General features: G+C 46.2%; 1 protein-coding gene across 2 annotated transcripts in view; it reads left to right on the plus strand.

The window, feature by feature from the left end:
* The first annotated feature begins 4,258 nt into the window (after positions 1 to 4,258).
* The window catches only part of snap25a (synaptosome associated protein 25a), a 44,948-nt gene continuing 28,748 nt past the window's right edge, over positions 4,259 to 20,458 (plus strand). Inside the window, exon 1 of one of the 2 annotated variants that reach the window (XM_029733146.1) lies at positions 4,259 to 4,524. The gene's annotated coding sequence lies outside the window, so the exon portion shown is untranslated. The remainder of the gene's footprint in view (positions 4,525 to 20,458) is intronic. The other variant, XM_029733145.1, reaches the window with a different exon arrangement.

A 20,458-nucleotide genomic window follows, 5' to 3' on the forward strand; every position in this document is an offset into this window, starting at 1 on the left:
GCGACGCTCCCCAGTCCGGAGCCTCCAGCGACGCTCCCCAGTCCGGAGCCTCCAGCGACGCTCCCCAGTCCGGAACCTCCAGCGACGCTCCCCAGTCCGGAGCCTCCAGCGACACTCCCCAGTCCGGAGTCTTCAGCGACGGTCTGCAGCCCCGAGTCTTCAGCGACAGTCTGCAGCCCCGAGTCTTCAGCGACAGTCTGCAGCCCCGAGTCTTCAGCGACGGTCTGCAGCCCAGAGTCTTCAGCGGCGGTCTGCAGCCCAGAGTCTTCAGCGGCGGCCTGCAGCCCAGAGTCTTCGGCGGCGGTCGGCAGTTCAGAGCCTCCGGCGATGATCCACGGTCTGGTTCCTCCGGCGACACAGAAGCGGGGGGATCAGCGGGCGGTGTGGGGGCTACGCCCCGAACCAGAGCCGCCGCCAAGTATAGATGCCCACCCGGACCCTCCCCTATAGGTTCAGGTTTGTGGCCGGGAGTCCGCACCTTTGGGGGGGGGGGGGGTACTGTCACGCCCTGACCTGAGAGAGACGGTTTCTTTCTCTATGTGGTTAGGTCAGGGTGTGGGGTGGGGTGGGCATTCTATGGTGTCTATTTCTTTGTTTTGAGCTGAGTATGGTTCCTAATCAGAGGCAGCTGTCTATCGTTGTCTCTGATTAGGAATCATACTTAGGCAGCCTTTGCCCACCTGTAGTTGTGGGATCTTATTTTTGTACTGCTTGTTAAGCCTGCAAAACGTTACGGTCGGTATCATTGTTTATTATTTTGTTTTTAGTGTTCTGATTTAAAATAAATACAACGATGAACACTTACCACGCTGCACCTTGGTCTACTCCTTTTGACGATCGTGACAAGTGCTCCTCGAAGGATGCTTCATAATCTGTGTCCAGGTTGCTGAGTTATGGAGGTTAGTGTACTGGTCAGCCAATCAACTCTGTCATTACTGATGGTGTAATAGTCTCTGCAGGTCCAGTGTGTATGTGGGAGGCTGTATTGTGTGTGTGTTTGTGCATGCACGTGCACGTGCTTGTTTATGTGTGCGTGCCTGTGTGTTATACTATTAACACCACTACATGCATGAACATGTTTTATCTCCATAGAGTGAACATGAAATTAGCTGGCATGTAGCTATGGCAACAGGGTATCCTCTCTGCTGTCACCTGCAACCATATTTGGTTTGGTTTCCTTTTCCTTTTTCCCCCCCCCAAAAACAGTTCATTTGAGAGAGAAGCAACACGCGACTCTGCCTATTGTCTCCTGCATATCATTATGCACATATACCATGTCTTAGAGAGGAAGCACACACCTCTGACCATATCGTCTATTGTTGTACACAATCATTAGCCTATACCATTATTGTCATAGAGAATAGAGGGACTGTGTACATCTGCCCATTGTATCCTTTTGATGCGCTCATCTTAGTTGAGTTCCTGTGTCTTTTATCCAAACGGATGATAAATATGGTAAACAAATGATAATGCTTCATGGAATAGTGAACGAAAGAATGTCCAATAGTAGTACAATAAGCAGCAACAGCCATGACATAGCACAATTCACAGAAGCCAGCTAGCTACAGGTTAGTTTTTTCTTGCCCAAAATTTACTGAAAGAAACAAAATATTTTCTCTGGTGTCGGGTTGGGACAGAAGGGCGTCTAGATTAGAGAATTGGAGACAGAGAGAGAGAGAAAGAAAAACAGTTTCTGTGCAGCAGAGGGGGAGGCGGCACTGGCTGGCACAGCCACGCTGCAGGCTCTGTCTGCAGTGCTACCCAGTTTGAGGAAAACACCCCTCTCACCCTCACTCACCAGAAAGAAACCTCAATTTTCTCTCCTCACCTCTGCTATCCTTTCAGAGATTCTCTCTTTCATCAGGTCTAAGTGTATTGTCACCTAAAGTCACTAAAATATCCCTCAGGATACGTACCAAATGGCACCCTATTCTACTTATTTGTTTTGTACTTTTACCCCTTTTTCTCCCCAATTCTTGTCCTATCACTGCAACCCCCGTACAAACTCGGGAGAGGCGACGGTCGAGAGCCATGCGTCATTAGACACGACCCTGCCAAGCCGCACTGCTTCTTGACATGCTGCTCGCTTAACCCGGAAGCCAGCCGCACCAATGTACAACTGGCTACCGAGTCAGCTTGCAGGTGCCCAGCCCGCCACAAGGAGTCGCTACAACACAATGGGATAAGGACATCCGGTTGGCCAAACCCTCCCCTGTCCCGGATGACGCTGGGCCAATTGTACAGCACCTCATGGGTCTCCCGGTCTCGGCCTGGGATTGAACCAGGGTCTGTAGTGACACCTCAAGCTCTGCGATGCAGTGCCTTAGACCACTGTGCCACTCGGGAAGGCATTGGGCACTTTGGGATGCATCCATAGTCTTCTTCCCTCTCCTTTGGGGTGATGTGCTGTCTGTCGGACCATTCCAAACAGCAGGTCTCCCCTTCACTTCATCTTTACATAACAGCCCATTGCATTATTCTTTGAGTTATCAGATCTAAGAGTCAGTAACAGTTAAGGAGCTCAGTTAGCTTGTTAGTTGATAAGGCCCAGGCGTGGCAAACCTGGGCCAACTCCCGTCTCCAAGGAGACCAGCCAAGGGGAAGGAGTCTACAATAAATCCATTAGAAAGGACAAAAGGAGGCACAGCAAACCATAGAATGTCATGCAAATTAGAATAAGGCATGCAAAATATGTTGAATAAACGATCACTGCAAACTCAAAATGAAATAATAAATACACACAAAAAGGGCTGGTCTCCAATCTGTGAAAAACTAGAGAGGGCAACATGTGACACATATCTACTCTGTACTGTATTACAAATACAGAGCAATGAATGTGTCTTTAAATACATGCAGTTGCTATCTGTTGGTTTTATGAATGAAATGTCCAGCAAGAGACTCCTTTCTCAATCTCTCTTTCTCTATCCCATATCTACAGTATCTATCTATATCTCTCCCATTCTGTCTCTTCCCATATCCCTCTCTCTTTCATTCTCTCTCTCTCCCCCCCCCCCATTTATCTCCTTCTTTCTCTCTCTTTCGGCCTCTGGCTCTCCTCTCCAAATTGATTTTTCATGCGGAGTTACCATTATCATCAATTTAGGAGACAGGTTTGCTTTCAGAGCAATAGAAGATATATTTGTTAGACTGCCAAACAGAGGCGCAGAGAAAAGGAGAACATTCCCACGCTGCCTGAGAAGTCTACACTCCTCATTAGGAAATATGAATTATTAATTTCCTAAAATTAATTTATTTGAATTGATCTGAAATAAAAAGCTGTAATTATCATCCATTATTCTATGATCATATTCATAACACCCTCATACATGACTGTGGTTATCTTTGTCTTGGATACATGTACTGTAAGACAAGGGTGGGGTTTCGTCAAATCTTCACTTGTGTCCGTTCTATTTTGTTTGGGATTTTGTTTGGGCATTGTTAGGTTAAAATGTGGGTGTGTATTAGTCTGAGAAAAAAATGACTAAAATGTAAATAGATTGAAAAGAAATGCTGTTGGAGAAAGTATTGGGGCAGTTCGAAAATTACTGGAGGGGAAGGGGGCGGGGGTCCAAAATAGGGAAGGGGGGTGTAACTTTTTTTTTTGCTTTGGGGAGGGTTGTGTGGATTTTTATTGGGCACAGGGGAGTCTAGTGAATTTTCCCTAGTTTAAATTAGCAATTTTCCTATATAATTTATTCCATCCAAGCCAACTTTCCCTTTGTCACTGTGGTCATAATAAATTATTTTGAGTTAATTCAATGAAGGGGGAGGGTATTGTCATTTTTTTCAAGTACAAGGGGAGGGTCATGTGAATATATTTTTATAACATTGGGGTGGGGGTGCTTTAAAAAAAAAATGAAATCTCGAGTTGGACTCCCCCACCTTCCAGTAATTTTCGAATGGTCCCTAACGACTATCCATTAATGTAAAGCTGGCTGTATTCACTAGTCTATTCTATAACAGAGCATTCAAAAGATGGTGCTGTTATTGTGTGACTGCAGTTTGCTTCAATAGGACTAAATCACATGTTTAGTGGATGCTCAAGAACATCATCCTGAAAAGCATGTGTACATCTATTATGTTATCTATTTCTCACGATAGAGCCACAAAAGTAATACTAAACAATACTGGTTTTGATGGAGAAAATGTCTAGACTCCACGGCTGAGATGTGACACCATGATTCGACACTGTTAACACATTCACATGCTTTTGTTTGCCTAAAAATACATGGCGATTTCCATTGAGCCGTTACCGGTGCACTTGCAGCTTCCCATTACGAACCCTGCAGAAGTGCTGATCTTTTTGACAGATATCGATTCAAAGCTGCTGACGTCAAAAGCAGCCTCCATCTTTTACGATTGCAGAGATGCTGCTTTTCATTGAAGAAGAACTGAGGAGGTATTAAGCACGCGCACTGCCTTTGTGACAATCCAGTCCTTACAGAACTGGGGTTAAATCTGTTAGTTGAAATTTACAGACATTTCCTCCTCCTGCTGACTGCAAGCCACCTACCACGGGCACAGGTAGGAGAAAAGTATACAATTCTCTATTCTTGTTATATCGCAAAGGATTTATTTTAGTTTTCATCCCCAAAAAAACACTTTTACTACAGTATGAAGCATTCGATTTTGAATTGTGTTCGTCTGAGTACATCGGAGGATGGGTTTTTATTGTTAAACCCGGTATGATAACAGCACTTGATGAACAAACTTTTTTTCGTTGCCTTTGTGTTTAATATTGCCTATTTATCCGTTCTAGGCTGTGTGTATAGTTATTAGAAAGAGGCAAACGCGGCACGCCTTTCGAATTACACGACCACTGTGTGCGTGTAAAGTCCACACGCGTAGTCACTGGTTGAACATGAAGGATGTTGTGTGTGCTAATGTGTAAGGTGTGGGCGTTTTCTGTGTTTCAGAACCTTGGACAACGACATCTTCCTTATTCTCTCTCTCGATTTCAATTTAAGGGCTTTATTGGCATGGGAAATATATGTTAACTTTTCCAAAGCAAGTGAACTAGAAAATAAACAACAGTGAAATAAACAATAAAATAACAGTAAACTATCTCTGTCTCTCTGTCTGTCTCTCTCTCTCTCTTTCTAGGAAAATAAACAGACGCACACGCACTAGAAAGTTAACAGAGTTGGGGAGAAACACATCCTAGTGGTGAAAGACGGGGTCCTTTATTGATTTAGGGATTGTCATTAGGCTGTAGTAAATTGCGCCATGCATAGTGTCTTGATGGAAGGTGGAGACTGTCAAACTTCATGAATGTGTCACTATTGTGCACGTCTGTCCATAGTTTGTTGTGTCAAAATGGCCACATCCCTACCATGCCATGCTGCAAACTGGTCTCAGAGCATTTCATATTATTCTGTATGTAAATCCGAGACACTCCATTTCGTATGATATGTTATGAATTACAATTCGTATTATATGTTACTAATTTGCAGTGGTGTAAAGTACTTAAGTAAAAATACTTTAAAGTACTACATATGTGTTTTTTGGGGTGTCTGTACTTTACTTTACTATTTATATGTTTAACTACTTTTACTTTAACTTCACTACATTCCTAATGAAAATAATGTAATTTTTTTCTCCATACATTTCCATGAAACCCAAAAGTACTCATTACATTTTGAATGCTTAGCAGGACAAGAAAATGGTCCAATTCAGGCACTTATCAAGAGAACATCCCTGGTCATCCCTACTGCCTCTGATCTGGTGGACTTACTAAACACAAATACCTTGTTTGTAAATTATGTCTGCGTGTTGGAGTGTGCCCCTGGCTATCCGTAAATAACAAAAACAAAATGTCTGGTTTGCTTAATGTAAGTAATTTGAAATTATTTTTACTTTTACTTTTGATACTTAAGTATATTTAAAACCAAATACTTTTAGACTTTTACTCAAGTAGTATTTTACTGGGTGACTTTCACTTTTACGTGAGTAATTTTCTATTAAGGAATCTTTACTTTTACTCAAGTATGACAATTAGGTACTTTTTCCACCACTGTTAATTAGTAAAACGTACAATATGTTACGAATTTTGCGAATGTACTTTAACTTACGAATTTGCAAAACATCTGATATGTTACGAATCCTATCTAGGTGGCTAACATTAGCTAGCTGGCTAATGTTAGCTAGGCTAGGGGTTTGGGTTAGGGGTTAGGGTTAGGGTTGGAGAAGGGTTAGCTAAAAGGGTTAAGGTTAGGGCTAAGGGCAGAGTTAGATAAAATGGTTAAGGTTAGGGTTTGGGGAAGGGTTAGCTAACATGCTAAGGAGTTGCAAAGTAGCTAAAAAGTAGTAAGTAGTTGAAAAGTTGCTATACGAAATTTGCATTATACTCCAACCCATCCACCCCGACCAACAACCTCACACCCGTTTTTAAGTAACCATCTGTCTTATGTAACCATACCAAATGCAACATATCATACTAATTTGAGTGTCCCGGATTTAAATGTACTATGTTACGTCTAGTCTATGAGCCCAGGCTGCATATTTAGATGGTGAGGCATAATTACCGTTTGTGTCTAGACGGGCGGAGGCTAGAGGCGAGAAGAGCATGGGAGGACGATGGTGAAATCTTCACTATGACATCCTATAGGTTTCACTATGACATCCTATAGCACCCAATCATCCACGCCATATCATACATCTATGCTGGTCTATCAATGCACGTCCCCTACAACAAACCACAGATGAGCATGAGATCCTTAGATCGTCGACAGCACGAAGCATGTGGTGGAATTGGCAAAAATGCAGTTATTGCTCACTGGCTTTTCTTCATCGTGGTTCAATGGAAAGTTGTTGCTTGACCAGACATTTTTGGGCAAATGAATTATGTAGGTCAGGTGATCGTCTTCACACGTCAGACCTGGTAATACTGTCTCATAAATGTCTGATAATGCTTTTAGATTTCCGTGCTGGACCACTGTCGCATCTCCCCTGTCGCTCTGCTCGAGCGTTTTCAGTCTCTTGCTATAACATCAGAGAGAAAGCGATAGAGAGACAGAGAGCATCAAAATGGAGAAGCTAGTAGCAGGCCTTTAGTTATGCTAGAAATCCGGCATCGAAAGGGTTGTTGAGAGGGCCCGGTGTTAAACTGACAAAGAAAAGGACATGCTCTTGGTTGGCACGGCTGCTACGCTATACCATATTGCATCATGCAGCTTCCATCGCTTTACGTGGGCGAGGCTATAGGGGTTGTTCCCCGAGTAAAAACGGACTGATATACCATAACCAGTGGTTGATTGTCTCCCGGCACAGCCTATTGTTAATCTATATAGCTGCATTCTGTCTGTGTCATGTCTACTGAGCTGACATTTCTAGAATCAAACCAATGCCTTAGAGATCAATGGTTTTTACAGATTCGTTGAACTGTGCGTTGTGTGCGTGTTTGTGCTTGTAGCTATCCCTGTTTTTTCTGAGTATATACCCTCCGGATATAAGTAGTTGACTGCAGACAGGATTTGATTTCCCCCTAAACAACTATAGGCCTACTGAAATTGACATTTGGCCAAGAAGTGACTTGGGAGTAAATCGATTTCAGAACATTTGACTTATATCACAATCTATATGATTACAGCCTTGGATGAATTAATTAAAGCTACAATCAGCGGTTGAAACAATAACAAAACCTGGCCCCGCCCCTGTTTCGGAAAAAAAAAAAAAAAACGGAGGGATGGGCTGGAGAAATGTAACCACTCTCAAATTCATAGACAGAGTTATAGATGCGATGACTGACGATCCATCAAATCAGAATTAGAGTTTTAACCGTTTGTCTATATTTACTTTGTTTACATGTTGGGGAATAAAACAAACTGGTATTTTGGGTTCTGGTGGGGCACGACAGTTGAACTAAACTCATGAGGCATTTATAAGTTATATTCTTCAAGAATCAATGAGTACAGATCATTCATATCCAGTCCAAAAATTGATGTAGCAACTGCAGATTGTCCGTTTAAGCTTTTTGCCAAACAAACCCACAAAACATGCCCCACTGATACTGATTGCTAATGATGCTTGTCAATTGAAAGGGCCATGGCGCCATAACATGCAGAATATGACATGCATTTGAGAGCCTGGAGGAAGCTCGAAAGCATGAAAGAAAAAGCCTGAATAATCGTGCATTTTACTCTGCTTTTTAATTGGATATAAGAATAACGTTATCACGCTTCAGTTTAATCTCTCTGACAAACAAAATAGTCATCATGGCCTCCAGTTGCGCAGCAGAGCTTTTTCTGTCTCCGTCATGTTAGAACGATGTCAGAGGTACTGTGTGTGATGGTATCTCCATAATGAGATCTGTATTGGTGCTGTTCTGACCAGCAGAGACCAGTGGATTGGAGGCTATTCTAAGTTCATGGCCCTGGAAAAGGGCCGTAGATTTGTGTTTGTATTTATTAGGGATCCCCAAGGCAGCAGCTATTCTAACACACCAAAGTACTCACGTTACATATAAAACAAAATATAAAACAGTCAACTATGTTTGTACTGAATGAGCTAAAGATAAAACAGTACATCATATAACATCCTGGCGTGGAAATTATTACACAGGGACACTCTAAGTCAATCTTAAATGAATCATTGTTTATTTGTCAGCGCGCTGGAGAGGTTCCAACCAACTCAATGCACCATAGTACACATGTCAGTCAGGAGCTCTGCTGGGGCAGTCCCTGCAGTTGTCTTATATACGGCTATACACAGACAAGTTATATTTGCATGATTTAGCATAATTCATTAATCATTACCGTTTTGTTTCATTCATGTGACGACCAATACTGGTTCATAACGTGACAGACCAATACCTCACGAGGCTTCTCCTCTCTAAGCTGAGACCTTGAAGCTGAAATATCTTTTGTTCGTTCTCAAAACAAGGTCTGGGCGTACTGCCAAATTGCAGATACGGATAAGTGAGGATTCGTTAAATCAGTCACTAGCATGAACACAGAAATCGGTTAATAGAACAGCACGTGAATAGAACACAGAAATTAGTTATAAAAGCACAAACATAAAAATCCCATTACAATCCCTACGTCACCACATATCCACAACACAACATTTTCAATACCACCATACAACAATATCACAATGTGTGCGTATGCATGTGTCTGTACCTTTTGTGTGTGTCTCTTTACAGTCCCTGTTGTTCCATAAGGTGTATTTTACCTGCTTTTTAAATCTGATTCTACTGCTTGCATCAGTTACCTGATGTGGAATAGAGTTCCATGTAGTCATGGCTATATGTAGTACAGTGTGCAACCCATAGTCAGTTCTGGACTTGGAGACTGGGAAGAGACCTCTTGTGGCATGTCTTGTGGGGTATGCACAAGCTCGGTACATTCAGCTTGTCAGCACCTCTTACAAAAACAAGTAAATATGAAGTCAATCTTTTGTCCACTTTGAGCCATGAGAGATTGACATGCATGTCATTAATGTTAGCTCTCAGTGTACTTTTAAGGGCCAGCAGTGCTGCCCTGTTCTGAGCCAACTGCAATTTTCCCAAGTCCCTCTTTGTGGCACCTGACCACACTACTGAACTGTAGTCCAAGTGCGACAAAACTAGGGCCTGTAGGACCTGCCTTGTTGATAGTGTTGTTAAGAAGGCAGAGCAACACTTTATTATGGACAGACTTCTCCCCTTCGTAACTACTGTAGATTTGTTTTTTTGGAAGTACTATCTATCTGCCCTATGTTGGACCTTCTCCAAATCATAGAGCACCTCTATCATAATGTAACAGCTGTCGGGAGAGAGAGAAGACCAAGGCGCAGCGGAGTTAGTGTTCATCATTGAATTTAATAACAGAAAGAACACTATACAAAACAAGAAAACCGACAGCCAAACAGTCCTGTCAGGTGCAAAACACTAAACAGAAACAATTACCCACAAAACCCCAATGGAAAAACAGGCACTTATGTGTGACTCCCAATCAGCAACAACACTCTACAGCTGTGCCTGATTGGAAGCCACACGGCCAAAATCAATGAAACAAACTAACATAGAAAAATGCACATAGAACGCCCACCCAATGTAACACCCTGGCCTAACCAAAATAAAGAACAAAAACCCCTCTCTATGGCGAGGGCGTTACACATAAAAGCTTTGTCGTAAAATAATATTTGTTATGAAGCACCTCTATAATAAAAGCGTTGCTGTAAAGAATGTTTCCTATTATAGACTTAAAGGGCTATCTCTGTTTTGCAACAATACAGTGGTCAGTGATGACAAGGCACGTTGTTTCAACAGGCATGCCAGTAAGAAGGTATGCCGGAGACTGCAACAGTAATAAGTGTCGCGCTGCGAGCTGTTACCACGCCGATATCATCTTCCAAGTCAGTTGTATGATGGAAGGATTCCTCTGTGTTGAGTTACGAGGCATACTGTAGGACTGGCTGAAATCTACCTGGTCTGGGCTGAAGCACCGGCAATCTAATTACCATCTAATCCCTTCTCAAATGAACCACGTTCACCTAATCATCTGCTCTAGTCAACATGAACGTGCTTGATCCGTCCATGAACGTGCTCGATTGCAGTCTCTTAATCAGGAGCCAATGGAGCGTGACGAGGCTCTGTGGTGATATTTTTGCTCTGCCTTTGTCGATCTGTGGCAGGGTAATTTACGATGGGTTAGTGCAGACACTGAGGGTTTCTGGGTATATTACGTGAGGCATATTCTGTTGTGCAACCAACTCAGTGGCCCTGTGGTTAAAGTGTCTACCCTGAGATTGGAAGGTTGGGAGTTTGATCCCCAGCTGAGTCATACCAAAGACTAAAAAATGGGACCTGATGTGTTAAGGAGATTAGTGTCCTGTCCAGGGGATGGCTTGTACATCGAGCTGCCTCAAGCTACAGAAACAGGATATAGGCTCCTGCTCGTATGAGCTGTTGCAAGCCAAGGATTGTGCAAAGCAATTTACTTTATTCTGGCTTGTGTGTATACTGTTCCTAACATATGAATTCACAGCAAATGAGTAATGGCCCTTTGTATGCCACAAATTAGAATATTGGATATTGTTCTCTCTCTCGCATGCACGCGCAAACACACACACATACACACATAGAGGTATACGGTTGTACTGTACAATATAGCACATTTGATTTGCCTGAGAGATTTTGTTTTGATCTAATTTGTGTATGTGTGTTCATCGTATAGCCGAGGCCGTAATATGATAATGATACAGATGTTGGTTCACTGAGCTACAGCTTCATGAGAATATAGAGAATGTCAGTTAGTGTCAATTGTAAGTAACAAGCTTAAATGTCCTGCTTGGCAAATCAGTTCAATGCTTATTTGTCTTGACTGGATTTACGCGCATAATGAGTTTGTTTTCTCTCAGTCTGAAGTCGTACACGTGGACCACTGGGTTGAAATCTTTTTCTTGGTGGATTATACACATCTCACTCAGTTTTGTGTGCTGCTGGTGGATACTACGGGTAATAGTACGTTATAACATGCTTATTACATGTAATAACACCTATTAATGTTAATATTTTACCAAGTTGAAATGTAATCAAGAAGGATTAGACAGAAGAAGAAGGCGCTATAGTGAAGAGCAGTGCAGTCATAAAATATCCTATACTTAATTATATGAGTGCACTGCAGAGAACAGGGTGTCATTTCTGACTTAGCCATTATTCTTAGATATTGTGAGTGAGGGTCTTGTCAGAATGTGTTTCTTGGCCCGGGGGCCCACTAATTGCTTTTTAATGTGGTTAGAGTGTTGGACTAGTAACCGAAAGGTTGCAAGATTGAATCCCCGAGCTGACAAGGTAAAAATCTGTTGTTCTGCCCCTGAACAAGGCAGTTAACCCACTGTTCCTAGGCTGTCATTGAAAATAAGAATTTGTTCATAACTGACTTGCCTAGTTAAATAAAGGTACATTTTAAAAATGACTCCTCAAATATTTAACAGCCTCTAATGTTGTCACTTAAGTGGCTTGGCTGCTGAGGCTGCAGTCACTGGATTCCTGAGAAATGTAATTTTTTTAAAGCTTTGTCCAAAATGGCACCCTATTTGCTATATAGTGCACGAGGGCCCATCAGACTCTGGTCAAAAGTAGTAAAGTATGTAGGGAATAGGGTGCCATTTGGGACACAGATTCAATTATGCCATGAATCAGTCAAATAAGCCATGAGTGTGTTCACGGAATGACACAGAATTGGAACATCTATGGAACTGAAACATCGACTAGTGTAAATGGAACATTGTGGGGAAGGAAGCTAAATAGGCTGCATTACAGTGTACAAACATGTTCCAGAGAAAAGCGGTGACTACAGCGATAAGGAAACCCATCAATATTGATTAAGACAAAATGCTTTAATTGCCTATTAACGCAGCATCAGTAAACCATCAGTAATTGTATCTGGCATTCCTTTTCAGGGATGGGGTGCCTCAATTTGACCCTTGCGATTGAATTCCATCAAATATCACGACATTGATAAAAAACATCTGCTGCAGGTTTCGGAGTACCTTTGCATCTCGACCCGGTTTTATTGTCTCAGTCCCATAATAACTGGAAGGTCATGCTTCTAATTCAAAACAGGCTGCCGACCCGTCTCATAACAAGCTGTTGTGTGTTTCCTCCTGCCACTCCCATACTCCCCGTCCCCTCTTCTCTCCCCACAGCCCCTTCCCCTCTCTCCTCCTGCCCACTGCCAACCCCCTGCGGCTGCCGCTCCTTGTCGTGTTTGGCTTGTCACTTGTCATATTTCCCAGGCCCTCTGGGTCCAGCGTGTCTGCTTTAATGGCCTCAGAGTTAATAAATGTGTCATGGGGCTCCCCCAGGAGAAAGGGAGAGCCAGCCCAGCCGTTGCCTCCCTACGCAAGGGGGCCGCAGAGGTGACTGTCTGCCACTGTCAGAGGGGAGGTAGGGCTTCTGCTCAGCTTCCCTATGCTCTGTATTGATGGGGTAAGGATGCGCGGATGCCAGACCTGGGTTCAAATGGTCATTGTTTTCTTTCAAATACTTAAAGGATTTAATTGAGCCTGCCTGATGGGAGCCTGTCATTTTGGGACTATTCCATTGGTTGTTTTGCTTTAGGCACCGCAGGCTCAATCAAGCACATCTAAAGCGAAAGAAAACAAATACTATTTGAACCCAGATGAGATCACCAGTGAAGGGGCCTGTATGCACTGCTGATCCTGGATCTTTCTCCTGTTCCTAAGCAGCAGAGCCTAGTACACTTGTAACAGGTGGGAGGGACAAGGAGGGGTGATGTCCGTTAGAAGCTACTGTAAAGCCTACTTTCAAGCTCAACGCAGACGCAAGATTCTGATGTTTTGCAATGTCGTTTTTCATCACAAAAGGGGCGGCCCCTTGTAATATGCTCTGACATTCAACTTACTTTTTGACTACGTGAAAATGTAGACATCCAATATCATTCCTCCCGCAGCCATAGGGGCAGTGTTGTCACTTGGTTCCTTGATCTGGTCTATAGGCTATTCATCAAAGTAGAATATTTTGCATTGATAACCAAATATTATCTCAGCCACTGTTCAAACAGTAAACCTAACAACAAGAATCCACCCAAAAAGGTATTTTGTTTAGAAATAATAACTAGTGATTACAGGCTATTGTGAAATGGTAGAACCTGCTGTAGCCAACTAGCTAACCATGTACTTTTTTCTCAGTGACCAAAACATGATGACGTTCTATTTTTAGCTGAAATTAAAACAGATTGTTGTGAGGAATGGCACTATGGAGGGCATATTGATGTGTAAATGGTGTTGTTATGGTGGATACTGTATGTGGTAAAGATTGAGCGAAGACAGACTAACTGGAGGAATAAGACAAAATGGCAGCCGTTGCAGACAAACGGTTATTGTGAGCATGCAAACATACACACGCACCGTGCGCGCACACACACACACATAGAGACAAAGAGCTATTCTCTCTTTAACTGTTGAAGCAGAACAATGATTTGGTCTTTTATCAGAACAGACCATGAGCCAGTTTGCCTGCAAGGTTAGGAAATGCACGTTTAAACTGAACATTTGTCTGGTCTGAGTGCTTGAGTCTGCCACATAGCTGCTGCCTACTGAATGAATGACATGGATCAGGGAATGGCACGGAATGCATCCCTCAGGAATGTTAAGCACCTCCATGGTATTCTCATCGCTTCGTCCATTTTGATGTGTTTGTGACTGGGTGGCAGCATGCAGGGGTTTTATTTGATGAATACAGGTACAGTCGTTTCAGGTTTTCCAGGCAAGATCATTTGCAGGCACACGGGCGAAAGATAGCCAACGGGGGTAGAGGTGATGGTGTGAAGAGCGTTCTATAAGCACTCTGTGATTGGACAAGGCATGAAAAATTACAACCTCAAAAGGGAACGTGTGGGTAATGCGAATGAAGGCATCTCCATATTTTTCATTACTGGACCTGCAGTGATTATAGCCCGCTGACTGTAGCTCAGCTGTATATTCTTTGAAGGGTGCCTTTCATATCAAATCGAAATCAAATCAAATTTTATTTGTCACATGCGTCGAATGCAACAGGTGTAGACCTTACAGAGAAAGGGTTACTTACAAGCCCTGAACCAACAATGCAGTTTTTAGAAAAATAAGAAATAAAGTAACAAATAATTAAAGAGCAGCAGTAAAATAACAATAGCGAGACCATATACGTGGGGTACCGGTACAGAGTCAATGTGCGGGGGCACCGGTTAGTCGAGGTAATTGAGGTAATATGTACATGTAGGTAGAGTTATTAAAGTGACTATGCATAGATAATAACAGAGTAGCAGCAGCGTAAAAGAGAGGGTGGGGGGGAGGCAATGCAAATAGTCTGGGTAGCCATTTGATTAGATGTTCAGGAATCTTATGGCTTGGGGGTAGAAGCTGTTTAGAAGCCTCTTGGACCTAGACTTGGCGCTTGCCATGTGGTAGCAAAGAGAACAGTCTATGACTAGGGAGGCTGGAGCCTTTGACAATTTTTAGGGCCTTCCTCTGATACTGCCTGGTATAGAGGTCCTGGATGGCAGGAAGCTTGGCCCCAGTGATGGTACTGGGCCGTACTCACTAACCTTTGGAGTGCCTTGTGGTCAGAGGCCAAGCAGTTGCTATACCAGGCAGTGATGCAACCAGTCAGGATGCTCTCGATGGTGCAGCTGTAGAACCTTTTGAGGATCTGAGGACCCATGCCAAGTATTTTCAGTTTTCTGAGTGGTAATAGGTTTTGTCGTGCCCTTTTCACGACTGTCTTGGTGTGCTTAGACCATGTTAGTTTGTTGGTGATGTGGACACCAAGGAACTTGAAACTCTCAACCTGCTCCACTACAATCCCGTCGATGAGAACGGGGGCGTGCTCGGTCCTCCTTTTCCTGTAGTCCACAATAATCTCCTTTGTCTTGATCACATTGAGGGAGAGGTTGTTGTCCTAGCACCACACGGCCAGGCCTCTGACCTCCCCCCTATAGGCTGTCTCGTCATGATCAGGCCTACCACTGTTGTGTCATCGGAAAAACTTAAAACTTAATGATGGTGTTGGAGTCGTGCCTGGCCATGCAGTCATGAGTGAACAGGGAGCACAGGAGGGGACTGAGCACGGACCCCTGAGGGTCCCCCGGTGTTGAGGATCAGCGTGGTGGATGTTTGGTTACCTACCCTTACCAGCTGGGGGTGGCCCGTCAGGAAGTCCAGGATCCAGTTGCAGAGGGAGGTGTTTAGTCCCAGGGTCCTTAGCTTAGTGATGACCTTTGAGGGCACTATAGTGTTGAACACTGAGCAGTAGTCAATGAATAGCATTCTCACATAGGTGTTCCTTTTGACCAGTTGTGAATGGGCAGTGTGGAGTGCAATAGAGATTGCATCATCTGTGGATCTGTTGGGGCGGTATGCAAATTGAGTGGGTCTAGGGTTTCTGGGATAATGGTGTTGTGAGCCATGAACAGCCTTTCAAAGCACTTCATTGCTACAGACGTGAGTGCTACGTGTCAGTAGTTATTTAGGCAGGTTACCATCTTAGTGTTCTTGGGCACAGGGACTATAGTGGTCTGTTTGAAACATGTTGGTATTACAGACTCAGACAGGGAGAGGTTGAAAATGTCAGTGAAGACACTTGGTCAGCGCATGCTCGGAGTACACATCCTGGTAATCCGTCTGGCCCTGCGGCCTTGTGAATGTTGACCTATTTAAAGGTCTTACTCACATTGGCTACGGAGAACGTGATCACACAGTCATCCGGAACAGCTGATGCTCTCATGCATGTTTAAAAAAATATATATATATAAAAAATTAACATGGCACCGACAACGATGGTCACCTCACTTTGAGTCCTTAGGAAACGATGCAGCATTTAGTTTTTTTATGTATTATTTCTTACATTGTTACCCCAGAAAATCTTAAGTCTTATTACATACAGCCGGGAAGAACTATTGGATATAAGAGCGACGTCAACTTACCAACATTACGACCAAGAATACGACTTTCCCGAAGCAGATCATCTGTTTGGACCACCACCCAGGACAATGGATTTAATCCCAGAAGCCGACCCAAAACAACGACATTGCAGAAGGGGCAGACGGAGCGGCCTCCTGGTCAGGCTCCGTAAACGTGCACATTTCCCACCGCTCCCGAGTATACTAGTCGCCAATGTCCCATCTCTTGACAACAAGGTAGATGAAATTCGACCAAGGGTTTCCTTCCAGAGAGACATCAGCGATAGTAACATTCTCTGTTTCACGGAAACATGGCTCTCTCGGGATATGGTGTCAGAATCGGTTCAGTCACTGGGCTTCTTCATGCATCGCGCCGACAGGGATAAACACCTCTCTGGGAAGAAGAAGGGTGGGGGTGTATGCTTCATGATTAATGACTCACGGTGTAATCATAACAACATACAGGAACTCAATTCCTTCTGCTCACCCGACCTAAAATTATTTACAATCAAATGTCAGCCATTTTACCTACCAAGAGAATTCTTGTCAGTTATCGTCACAGCTGTGTACATTCCCCATCAAGCAGACACCAAGACAGCCCTCAAGGAACTTCACTGGACTCTATGTAATTGGGAAACCATATGTCCTGAGGCTGCATTTACTGTAGCTGGGGTTTTTAACAAAGCAAATTTGAGAACAAGGATACCTAAATTCTATCAGCATATTGATTGCACTGCGCACGGGGGTAATACACTTGATCACTGCTACTCTAACTTCCGCGATGCATACAAAGCTCTCTCCCGCCCTCCCTTCGACAAATCCAACCATGACGCCATTGTCACGTCCTGACCAGTAAAGGGGTCATTTTTGTTATTGTAGTATGGTCAGGACGTGGCAGGGGTGTGTTTGTTTTGTGTTGTTGGGATTTTGGGGTACTGTTCTATGTCATGTATTTCTATGTTTGTATTTCTAGTTCTATTTCTATGTTCAGGGTTTTGGTTTGGCCTTCAATTGGAGGCAGCTGTTCTTCGTTGCCTCTAATTGGAGGCCATATTTAAGTAGGGGTTTTCAGCTTGTGTTTTGTGAGTGGTTGTCTCCGTGTATAGTCAGTGTACCTTACAGGACTGTTGTCGTCGTTGTTTTGTTTCAGTGTTTTGTTTCCTCTTAATAAATAAGAAGATGAGCATTCACATACCCGCTGCATTTTGGTCCACTCAATACGACGATTGTGACAGAACCACCCACCAAAAGAGGACCAAGCAGCGGAGGAAGGAGCAGCAGAGGAGCTATAAGGAATCATGGACCTGGGAGGAGATCCTGGATGGGGCAGGACCATGGCACCAGGCTGGGGAGTACCGGCGCCCTAAGGAGGAGCTGGAGGCAACCAAGGCGGAACGGCGCCATTACGAGGCGTTATACGCACCGAGTGGCAAACGCGAGAGGCAGCCCCCCAAAAATGTTGGGGGGAGCACACGGGTAGTGTGGCTAAGTCAGGTCGGAGTCCTGAGCCAACTTCCCGTGCTTATTATGGGGAGCAACGGATCAAGAAAGCACCGAGCTATGCGGAAATGTGCACTGTATTGCCCAGACGCATTCAAAGGCCGGTGCAATCGGTGAAAGCTCCTCAGCGTTGCCAGGCTAGGTTGAGCACTCAGCCAGGAAGGGTTGGGCAGGCCGTATGCTCCAGACCTCCAGTGCATCTCCAGGACCCAGTGTACCCTGTTCCTGCTTCCCGCACTAGCCTTGAGGTGCGTGTTACTAGGCTGGCGCCTCCAAAGCCAGCCCCACGCATCAGGCCTCCAGTGCGCCTGCCCAGTCCAGTACGTCCTGTTCCTGCTCCTCGCACTAGCCATGAGGTGCGTGTCCCTAGTCTGGTGCCTCCAAAGCCAGCCCCATGCATCAGGCCTCCAGTGCGCCTGCCCAGTCCAGTACCTCCTGTTCCTGCTCCTCGCACTAGCCTTGAGGTGCGTGTCACTAGTCTGGCGCCTCCAAAGCCAGCCCCACACATCAGGCCTTGAGTGCGCAGTCCCCGTCCAGAGCTTCCGGCGACAGTTCCCCGTCCAGAGCTTCTGGCAACAGTGCCCTGTCTAGAGCTTCCGGCGACAGTTCCCCGTCCAGTGCTTCCGGGCGACGTTCCACAGTCCGGAGCCGACAGAGACGGCCCACAGTCCGGAGCCGGCAGAGACGGCCCTCCAGTCCGGAGACGGCAGAGATGGCCCTCCAGTCCGGAGCCGGCAGAGACGGCCCTCCAGTCCGGAGCCGGCAGAGACGGCCCTCCAGTCCGGAGCCGGTAGAGACGGCCCTCCAGTCCGGCGCCGCCAGAGTCGCCCTCCAGTCCGGCGCCGCCAGAGTCGCCCAACCAGTCCGGCGCCGCCAGTCCGGAGCCGGCAGAGACGGCCCTCCAGTCCGGAGCCGGCAGAGACGGCCCTCCAGTCCGGCGCCGCCAGAGTCGCCCCACCAGTCCGGCGCCGCCAGAGTTGCCCGACCAGTCCGATGCTGCCAGAGTCGCCCTCCAGTCCGGTGCCGCCAGAGTCGCCCAACCAGTCCGGCGCCGCCAGTCTGGAGCCGGCAGAGACGGCCCTCCAGTCCGGAGCCGGCAGAGATGGCCCTCCAGTCTGGCACCGCCAGAGTCGCCCTCCAGTCCGGCGCCGCCAGAGTCGCCCCACCAGTCCGGCGCCGCCAGAGTTGCCCGACCAGTCCGATGCCGCCAGAGTCGCCCCACCAGTCCGGCGCCGCCAGAGTCGCCCCACCAGTCCGGCGCCGCCAGAGTCGCCCCACCAGTCCGGCGCCGCCAGAGTCGCCCGACCAGTCCGGCGCCGCCAGAGTCGCCCCACCAGTCCGGCGCCGCCAGAGTCGCCCCACCAGTCCGGCGCCGCCAGAGTCGCCCCACCAGTCCGGCGCCGCCAGAGTTGCCCGACCAGTCCGATGCCGCCAGAGTCGCCCCACCAGTCCGGTGCCGCCAGAGTCGCCCAACCAGTCTGGCGCCGCCAGTCCGGAGCCGGCAGAGACGGCCCTCCAGTCCGGAGCCGGCAGAGATGGCCCTCCAGTCTGGCACCGCCAGAGTCGCCCTCCAGTCCGGCGCCGCCAGAGTCGCCCCACAAGTCCGGCGCCGCCAGAGTCGCCCCACCAGTCCGGCGCCGCCAGAGTCGCCCGACCAGTCCGATGCCGCCAGAGTCGCCCGACCAGTCCGGCGCAGCCAGAGTCGCCCGACCAGTCCGATGCCGCCAGAGTCGCCCGACCAGTCCGGCGCAGCCAGAGTCGCCAGACCAGTCCGGCGCAGCCAGAGTCGCCAGACCAGTCCGGCGCAGCCAGAGTCGCCCGCCAGTCCGGCGCAGCCAGAGTCGCCCGCCAGTCCAGCGCAGCCAAAGTCTCCCACTGCGAGGGTCCCCAGTCCGGGGTCGGCGGAGAGGGACCTCGCTCTAGAGGCGCCACCAAAGTGGGGTGAGCCAGTGGTGGAGCGGGGTCTGCGTCCCGCTCCTGAGCCACCTCCGTAGGGGGGAGGATTGGGAAGGGGGGGTGTTGCACAAGAACCATTGGTGATGGGTGCCACCCTCCCTTCCCTCCCTTTAGTTTGGGGTTATTATTTTTGTGAGTTTTGTTTCTCAGGTGCATTCGGGGTCTGCACCTTTTGGGGGGGGTACTGTCACGTCCTGACCAGTAAAGGGGTCATTTTTGTTATTGTAGTATGGTCAGGATGTGGCAGGGGTGTGTTTGTTTTGTGTTGTTGGGATTTTGGGGTACTGTTCTATGTCATGTATTTCTATGTTTGTATTTCTAGTTCTATTTCTATGTTCAGGGTTTTGGTTTGGCCTTCAATTGGAGGCAGCTGTTCTTCGTTGCCTCTAATTGGAGGCCATATTTAAGTAGGGGTTTTCAGCTTGTGTTTTGTGAGTGGTTGTCTCCGTGTATAGTCAGTGTACCTTACAGGACTGTTGTCGTCGTTGTTTTGTTTCAGTGTTTTGTTTCCTCTTAATAAATAAGAAGATGAGCATTCACATACCCGCTGCATTTTGGTCCACTCAATACGACGATTGTGACAGAACCACCCACCAAAAGAGGACCAAGCAGCGGAGGAA

This window comes from Salmo trutta, chromosome 35 (assembly GCF_901001165.1).
Source record: "Salmo trutta chromosome 35, fSalTru1.1, whole genome shotgun sequence".
Taxonomy (NCBI): domain Eukaryota; kingdom Metazoa; phylum Chordata; class Actinopteri; order Salmoniformes; family Salmonidae; genus Salmo; species Salmo trutta.